The following is a 9,287-nucleotide window of genomic DNA, read 5'->3' as shown; positions in this document are numbered from 1 at the left end:
ATTACAAGGATTCTTGTTTTTGCCTTGTGAGAAACAGCTAATAATCCTTTCTTATTTACCTTTCCGATGAAATTTGGATTTCTGGATTTTCCCTTCAGTTCATATCTGTAAAAAGAAGAAGTATAAGGTAGGCAAGACTTTCTTCAAAATGACCTTCTACCCATCAATGAGGGCAAGAAGATTCGAATCTGATCATATACACTTCCGTGTTCAGCAGTTGTTCTTAGCTACATCTAGGCCATTCCTCGCTTAATGTGCTGGGAGTTGGATTGTGATGCTCAGAACGTGTCTGCTGAACCAGGGTGTCGCTTTGGGGGTTTGGAAGCCTGTTTGGATCCTCATTTCTGAATCTCAGCTGGACTCGGGGAAAAAGCCCAAGTATTTTGCTGCTCGTATTTGTGGTGTTCTGCAAATGCACGTGCCTGGGACTGTCTGGGCTTTGAGAATTCTTAAATAGCCAAAGTGTCTGTGCAAAACAGCCGAGCAGCGTCTTTCACCTGCTGTCAGATCTGGCCTGAAATTAGGTCTGTATTGGTAAACAAGGGAGTCTGCTTTTTTGCTTTAGTACGAGCTTTACGCTGCTAGAAGCACATTGAAATTAATGTAGTTAAATCAAGCTCCACCTATGTGAAGCTAGGCATAATATTTATGTTTACAGCATGATGAATATGTTGCAAATGGGTAATGTGATAAACTTGCCCTCTCGTGCAGACTAACATGTAAAATCCCCTTTGTGCTGCGAACATTTCTGTCTTATAGATTTTTAAATGGAGTGGCTGTTAGGTCACTTTCTCCATATGTCAAGCTTTTTATGTCTCCTGTACCTCTTTCTAGGTATCTTTCATTTCAGATTCCTGTTTCTGGTGATCTTGTCACAGTTGCTCTCTTCTTTATTCTGACAGGTAAGCACGCCAAACCAATTTTGTGCAAAAATAACTTTTAAGTTCTTCATGCCTAGCTTATCCTCCTTTTATCCTTTTTTCCCTGTAGAAGTTTCTAATAATTTTTTTTTTTTAAGCCACAGGAATTAATAAAACTGAGGTGGGTGTCAGAAGGTGTAACCTACTGACACAGTGAGAAAGCTGTGGTTGGAGGGGAGCCCGCTGTTCTCTGCTCTTGCTAAAATAAAGTGGGCAACCTACAGTTGTGTGTGTTACTGGATTCTGCTAAGGTATATGCTAATAAATAGGTGGTGAAAAGTTCGTGAAAAAGCTGTTTGAATCTTAACAAAGAAAAGGTTCTCCATTCTAGCTTTGCAATATTGGGTGGATTACAAAAATGATCTCAGAGTAGAAGAGTTTGCACCTTAACCGTAGTGAAGAAGGATGGGCGATCATGTTAACTTTTACCGTCATGCATAACAGCTCTCTTCCTCTTCTTACATAATGCACTTGATTTTAACCTGCTAGTTCATATTTATTTCTTCAACTAATGTTAAAATACTTGTATTAGACATGGGTGTGGGTGTTTTTGCTGAAATTTTTTTTTTTTAGTGAGTTCACTGTTTTATGCAAAACAGTTAAAACTAGAATTATTTCATTGCCTTATAGTCCAGTCATTACAGAATACGTAGAAACTCTAAACTCAGAAATCAGGAAACAAGAACAACAAGTGCAGTGATATAAGATTAGGTTTACTTTGGTAAAGTTTGATACTTCTGTATGATCTGAAAACTAGCAAACTCATTTTATCTGAGATAAGAGAAATTGAAGGTGGGCTTCTCCATTTCTGGCATTGCTGCTACAAGTGTCTGCATGTGTTAACGCTCATTATGAATGCAGATCAAAGATAGGATAGTGAGTCATAAAAGTATCTTTGGATGAGCCCCAGAAGGGGACTGAAAGTATCAAAATTTTGTACAAAGTGTGGAAGGGCTTGCCATAAAGTAAATGGTGACTTTAAAGCCATAGCGCCATTGTGAACTAAGTGGTTAAATTTGCAGTGGTTGTCTGTGGAAATAGAAAAAGGGAGAGAGAGATTAGAACAAGATTTGTACCTCAAAGGCCAGCACAGTAACAATTTCTAACTTATCAGCCATCAGTTGTTGACTGTTTGCTTCTGTGACTAATGCCAATAGGTATCAAAGATAAATACTAGCGCTAATTAGAAGAGAAAGATAATAATGCAAAAATAGGAGTGTGATTTTGGATTTTAAGAGTTGTAGCTGACAATCTGATGGGCTGATGTGAGTAACTATTTTACTAGCTTAAATGTGCAAATGAGTTTCCATTTGTAATCACAAGCTTTTCAGGAGTCAAGCAGGTGACATGCTGGTCATTAATCTGTGACATGACCAATAAAATCCATCAGAGCCCAAGCTGTCACTCCCTGGTAAGTGGTGCGAATATTTGAGTAGGCTACCGAATTGAGAAAATGTGGCTTGTGAAAGGAAATATTTTAACTAATTCTTAAGAGCAGGAAAAAAAACCCTAAAGACTCTCAAATTTTAAATTAGTTTCTCAGTGCTACTAAACTATTCATCAGAAATATAAAGACCTCATCAGGATATGGCTGAACTACCTTTCAAACAAGTCTGAAGCATAAAGAAAATAGTTACTCAAAACTAGCTGAAAAGACAGCAACACAGTTTAAAATTTAGGTGTGATAGTGTAAGGCCTTTGCTTACCTTTAAGTTTGCATGCCTTTTAAGATCACGAGCAAGAGTCTTGGTTGTTATTTTTTTTGTTTTTGTTTTTGCCACTCCCATTTATATTCTTGGCAGTCACAACCACTGCAGATGTGAAAAGTAGTTATTCATGACTGAGCGTGCTGTGCTGTTTCATAGAGAGAGCCAGCAGTGACAGTGATGTTTGATATAGTTTGTAAACATTCCTCTACTCTTTACGTGCTTTGAGTAGTTACGGAAATGGAAGTCCCAAGATCCCAGTTCTGTATGCTTTTAATAGTGTTATTAGTGTATTTTATTAGTGTCTTAATAAGAGCTGTATTGCAGAAGGAGGTCTAATGGGCTGGTCCTCCTGCCTGGGCAACAGTGATGCAGCTGTGGCATTGATCAGCCCTGCATAGGTGGGAAGCCCAGCCTGCCAGCAAGAGACAAGCTATAATGGCAGGAAATTCAACTGTCAGGCAAGCTGGTAGCTGTAAGCAGCCCTTGCTAACTTATTTGTTGGGTAGAAAGTTAGCAGACATCATGAAATCTCTTCCAAAACTCTAGAGGGGAGCTGGTGGCTCTCTTGACGCAAGGGAGGGATAGGAAAAAAGTCAAAGCTCTGAAGTAAAAATTAAAGCATATAAAGAAAAAATTAAACTCTGATGTGCTTCCACTACCACACAAAGGGCCAGGAATAGTTACTTTCAATATGTGGCTGAGAAACCGTGCACAGAACAGGGGTTTAGATTTATTAAGACCTGGGGAACATTTTTGAGGTGAGGCAGCTTGTGAAGGCAGGTGTAAAAATACAGCAAGGCAGGCCAAATAATAACCTGTGGGAGAACTTGAGGCAGACGTAAAACCTAATCTGTTTTTAACACTCCTTTCCTTGAAAAGTGTGAATGGAACAAAATATTTTTATGAATTTTATAACTTTTTATTAACGCTGAAGAGGAGGGCTTTTCTCATTCTCTCTGCCTCGTTCATTCCTGCAAGCAGCAGAGCAGACAGTGGGTTCAGTAAATCTCATTAATCCTTTAGGATATGTCCATTAGGTTTACATGATGGGCTTAATTATTTCTTTCTCTGCACAGTGGCATCAAATGGTAAGCAGAGCTGCCTAGATGTTGTTCGTCCCTTATACTGAGGTGCAGGGATAAGTAGCTCTGACAGCATCAATGGCAGCATTAGCAGGTGAGCTTTGCATAGAAATTGTCAAGATTTGCGATACATGTGGAAGTATTTGAACAGCAACATAGAAGGAAGTGAAGTGGAGTGAAAGGTACTTCTCATATGGTTACTCCAGCGCCCAGTTTTATAGGAAAATAGAAGTCCTTTCAAGGATTGTGTTCCTGGGTATCACTGCTCTTCATTCCTAGAGAAACTTAATCCCATGTGGGTGGCCATAACAAAGGATCCTGATTGTGAAATCTCGTATGATCAGCTCCTCGATACTTATGGATTATTTACTGAGAACTTTTACTAAGTACTTACATCTGTTAGTTTCTACCAGTATGTCTGGAGTTCAGTAGACACTGTTTTTTTTATTAGGGATATTTTATTTCATGATTCAATCAAGGATTTTGTTTTTAAGTGCTTTTATATTCTGTTTGCATTCTTTGATTAGACTACTGTAATTTCCCTGGTTGGAATCTCCAAAGTGCCATCACAAAATTATAAATGGTAATGAATTCACTTAATCAGACCTTACAGGGTACAATCAACATGAAATCTAGTCAATTACAAATAAATCGGCTTAAAGTATTTCTAGTTTTCCAGCTGCCTCTCATTTTAGGACTTACATTACCTGTGACTGAATTAAAGGCCTGCCTAAACAGGGAGAAACTATACTCTGTAAGGAAATCATTGTAAGTCGTGTAAACAAATCAAGAACTTCTTCTTGTGATACTGAAATTTAACTAAATTTGTGTTTTAAATTAGAGATTGACTTGTTCAGTCAATGATACTTTTAAATTTGATGACCCTTTAAAAAGCGCAAGAAAGGAATAGATCATCTCTGGTAGGTTCAGCAGCCAGTATCCACTTGCAAGGTTGGATAAATTTTGTACATATATTTCGCAGCATGTAAGTATGTAAGATTCTGCTATACTTGCCGACCATATGGTTGCTTAGGTAACTTTCAGGAAAGCTCTGAGTTACAGAACTAAGGCCTAGTTGTAGGTTAATCTTTGGTTGCATCTGAACCTTTACAGCTCTATTTAAGTGCAAAATACAAATGCAAGTGCTGTGTTTTGCCATTGGCTTCCATAAGACTGGGTGTACGCACATCCAGCATGGTTGCCAGTACTGTTTCTAAACTTAGTCCTGACCTTGCCTCTCTTGGTGAATGGCTTGGTCATGGCTTGGCTACGTGCACTAGTAAAATTGTTTTCTGAACCAGTATGACTTTCTTCATATAGACAGTGTATTGTTACAGGAATGCTATGGGACTGTACATGGAAGACAAATGTCTGAGTGCTGTATGTGGGTAGGGAAAATGAAGAAATATTATCCTGTGTTGTTGGCCCATACTTTTAAAAATGCAGAATTACCAAAGGCTGCAGTTTTTTTCCTTAGATGAATGATATATTTTTTTTTTCCTTAGTAAGGATTGCAGAATCTGGTCTGTATTTAAAGCGTATTTATGTATTTGAGAATGTATAGTAACTTTGCATACATGCTGGCAGCTCCAACTGGGATTTATGTACATGAAATTAAGAGAAAATTTGGCCTGCTGTCTAAAAAAAATGCAGTTTTGTGTTAGTGAGATTGAAAAGGTTATACAGGACTGGTCTAACTTCTTATAAAAATGATTTTCCTTGGAGGAGCCCAAAATCTGGAGGTCACCATAAGCCATCGCTGCCCTTCCGTTCCATAGGACTATCTCCTGTGCTGTGTTCCGCAGCTGTATCCCAGCTTTTGGAGAAGTGCAGCCTGGTCAGCCTCACCTCCATCGCTGAGAAAACCAGCAAGTGCGTCCTCCCAGATCACGTTTCCTGGCACGTGTAGGAGGTGGTGGTGGGTGGGAACAGTCAGTGTAGATTTACTAAGGGTAAATCACGCCTGACCAAGCTGATTGCCTCTGTGATAAAATGACAGGGTTGGTGGAGGGGGTGCCCTGAGGGTCCTGGTGGGCAGTGAGCCGGACGTGGGCCGCAGTGTGCCTGGTAGCGATGGCAGCTGACAGCAGCCGGGGCTGTATTAGTGGGAGCGCAGCCAGTAGATCGAGAGATGGGATTATACTGCTTGACTTGTTAGACCACATCTGGATTACTGAATGCAGTTGTGGACCCCCCAGTACAGGAAAGATGTCAACAAACTGGTGGAAGGTCAGCAGAGGCCAGCGAGATGGTCGGGGCTGGAGCACCTGCCCTGTGAGGAGAGGCTGAGGGAGCTGGGCTTGTCCATCCTGGAGAAGAGGCAGTGTCGAGGGCACTGAGCGATGGCTGGCCCAGACCAGCAGGGAGGTTAGTGAGAAGAGGGACCCAGCCTCTGCACAGCGGTGCACGGCAGGAGGACAAGGGGCGTAGGTTGAGAGGTTCAGACTGGATATGAGGAAAGTTGTGTTCCCCCCCCCCCCCCCCCACACGGTAAAGACAGTCAGGCAGTGGCACAGGTTGCCCAGAGAGGTTGTGCAGCCTCCGTTCCTGGAGGTCTGCAAGGCCTGACTGCATAAAGCCCTGAGCAACCTAGTCTGATCTTGCAGCTGGACCCGCTTTGAGAGGCGATTGGACTAGAGACCTCCCAAGGGCCCACCCAGCCTGAATTATCTGATGATTCTGTGACTCTAAGGCACAACAAAGAATCCATGTCATTGTGTGTATGGAAGCTGATTATCTGTCTCCATTCTGCACTAAAGGAGAGATACTTCAAAAAAACAAAGATGTAAGAGGCTGACCAGTTGTGGTGCTTCGATATGGAGACAGACTGTAGGTCTTGGTTGGATGCCTTTGTGGGTTTTCTCTTAGAATGGTCTCAAAGTACTGTGAGCAGTTATCCTTGGGTGATTTGGCCTGCTATTTATTTTTAATATTAAATTCCAAACTACAGCTGGCATTTAAGCAGTGAAAGGTCAAAGTTTGTTACAAATCCTTCTTTATTTTTAAACATTAATTCCCCCCTTTTTTTCCCCCTGCTTCTTCTGCATAATGCTTATAAACATGTATCTCATTCTGCTCCCTTCTCACCAAAGAAGAGTTCTTTTATTTCTTGAGCTGTTTACTGCGGGCAATAATGAAGTGTTGGTAGTTAGTGAATAAAATTCATTCTTTTCATCAATGCTATTGTGTCTTGATTGCCTAAATTTTGGCTGGATAGAGTTTGGTAAAAGGAATTTTTTTTATCTTTACAGTGAGTTAAATCAAAATCTCAAAGGTCAAGAGAATAATTTATTTCTCAGATCTTCTACAGAATTACTCTGCTGCCTGGGTCATCTTGGCAGATCACTTAGCCTTTCTGAGTCTGCAAGTATTTTTTTTCCCAGTCTGCCATCAACATCATCATTCACATCCACAAGCCTCAAGGATGTTCTTAATTGCACTATGAACTCTGGCTTGCTTCTACAGGCTGGAATATAAGTTAAAACCCAAGAAATGCTTACCTTGAGGTGGGAACGTAAGCAGACAGGATTCACATAAGATCAGTAGTGTTCCTTTCCCAAAATTTCTTTTGAAAACTCAGATAAGTTTTTCCGCAATTACGAGCAAAGAATCCTAGAGACCATCTGTCACTGGGACACAGATAGGCGCAGAAATAGCGAGGGAGGACACAGCACAAGGCTTTGCTTACACCTGAGTCTGGCTAAACCAAGTGCTGGTCACCTGTCCTAATTATACACTGTGCTCATCCTTTCTAGGTCACAATTTGTTTGTTGCTTCCCTCTTGATTAAGAAAAGATGCAAAGTTTACATTGCTTCTTGTGTTGCCCATATACTTTCCAGTGCCAGTGAAAAATCACAACCTGACCAGTATTTGTGCGCCTGTTCCAGATCTAATGTTTCTGAACACTAATATGAATAGCCCAAATGAAACCCAACTTCAAGTGAAGCTGATTGATGAAATTGGTCTTGTCATTGCATGCATGCGTTTGCGTGCATCTGCTGTAGTTAAGCAGATCTAGCTGGAGAAAAAACTTCCTATTTTGTGGAGGATTTCTGTATTTCAAACTTAATTCCTTTATTCCGGTATTTCAGGGTCCTCCCTGGAGAACTGCAGTGGAGTTGCTTAACTTGGAAGTCTTTAACCACAAGGCATTTGGAGGGGGACTGTGCCAGGTTTGCAGACCCTAAAAACGGATTTGTGCCTCCACGGCCCAAGTAGCTAGCAGGTGGCTGAAAACATTGTGTACCCAGTATCCTCTAAAAGCTCCAAGGGGTGTTTCCCACTGAATTGAAATAAAAAGTAATTTGTCGATGAAATAAGCATGAAAAACAAAAAAAATGAACTAAGGAAAAAGCCCAACAAGAAAGGTTATCTGAATGTTATCAACCAGCTCTCAGCCAAAGATAGCTGTAATCCTTTTACAAGGAAAACAGAGCATCTGTTTGAAGCTTTGCTTGTCCTAATTGGTGCATTATTTCTTGGACCAAAACAATGTAAATAAAGAGACCATTTTTGGCAACAGAGCAAATAAATTAAAATAACATAACCCCATCAGAATAACATGTGAAGAAAATTCAGGTAAAACCTTGTAGCAAACTATAAATGCTAACCCATATGCAGAGAGAAGAGGGAATCTTTTTTATCTAATCTCAGTGTCTGATCTACTCTACATAACAAGACAGCAACAGTGTTTCTCTGTTAACAGTTAATTATGTTTGTATTTGAATTATCACAAAAATGTTTTCCTTACGGATAAAGAAGAAAAAAGTTGATAAGCAGAAAATGCAAATTAACAAGCAGCTAAGGTACTTTGTCCACTAGGGAGCTGAACTTGAGGTAAATATCTTCAACAAGCTCTGAATTTTTTTTTTTCCATTCCTCTTTGTAAATCTTTTTAAATTCTCTTATGTCCTTTCCCTTCCAAAATATTAAAATCTTTCTGATATTTACATAGCGAAGTACAAGCAGAGGCTGGAAAGGAAGGCCAGGAGATAAAACTGCTTTCCCTACATACTTCTGTTTTGCAGGTGATGTAAGGAAAACTTCTGGGAAAATCAAGAAGAATTATATACATCTTTTGTTAATAGATAATGACCTTTTAAAATTGAAATGGTGTTATACTTCCGCATTGCTGAAAGAGAACAATTCATGGCTAGTTTGCATCATTCTCACTTTAAATAATTGAAGGGCGAAAAGTCTGTATTGTTGAAATTTGCAACTTTGAAATTTTCAGGTACTATATGCCAGTAAGCTTATTGAAAGTAACATACTTAAAGGTCATTTTGGAATAGGGACAGAGTCTGTACAAGAGCTGAATCTCTGGTTTATTTTCCCGGTGCTTCATAACTTGGAAAGCTCTGAAGTTAGAAAGAAATGCCAGATTGGATCCAGAGGCAATATAGAGGGGTCAAGTCTTCTTGGAGACACCGTAAAGTAGTTCTCTTGACTTCAGTGTGATTACATACGTGATTAATTCACCCTGAAAGATAGGAAGTGGCTCAAGAAGGAACTTCAAAGGGCTCCCTGTCTGTATTTTTGCTCCAGGGATGATCAACAATATCCATTTCACGATAGC

The 9,287-nt window shown here is 40.0% G+C and overlaps 1 protein-coding gene across 2 annotated transcripts in view; it reads left to right on the top strand.

Annotated features, from left to right (window-relative positions):
• The first annotated feature begins 845 nt into the window (after positions 1-845).
• Positions 846-9,287, top strand: part of SHANK2 (SH3 and multiple ankyrin repeat domains 2) — a 339,001-nt gene continuing 330,559 nt past the window's right edge. The window contains exon 1 of one of the 2 annotated variants that reach the window (XM_068945429.1): positions 846-902. The gene's annotated coding sequence lies outside the window, so the exon portion shown is untranslated. Of the gene's footprint in view, positions 903-3,784; positions 3,806-9,287 lie in introns of those variants that run through there. The other variant, XM_068945428.1, reaches the window with a different exon arrangement.

Source organism: Struthio camelus, chromosome 5 (genome assembly GCF_040807025.1).
Source record: "Struthio camelus isolate bStrCam1 chromosome 5, bStrCam1.hap1, whole genome shotgun sequence".
Classification (NCBI taxonomy): Eukaryota; Metazoa; Chordata; class Aves; order Struthioniformes; family Struthionidae; genus Struthio; species Struthio camelus.
Note: the sequence above shows the minus strand (reverse complement) of the source record. Positions and strands in the feature narration are given on the sequence as shown.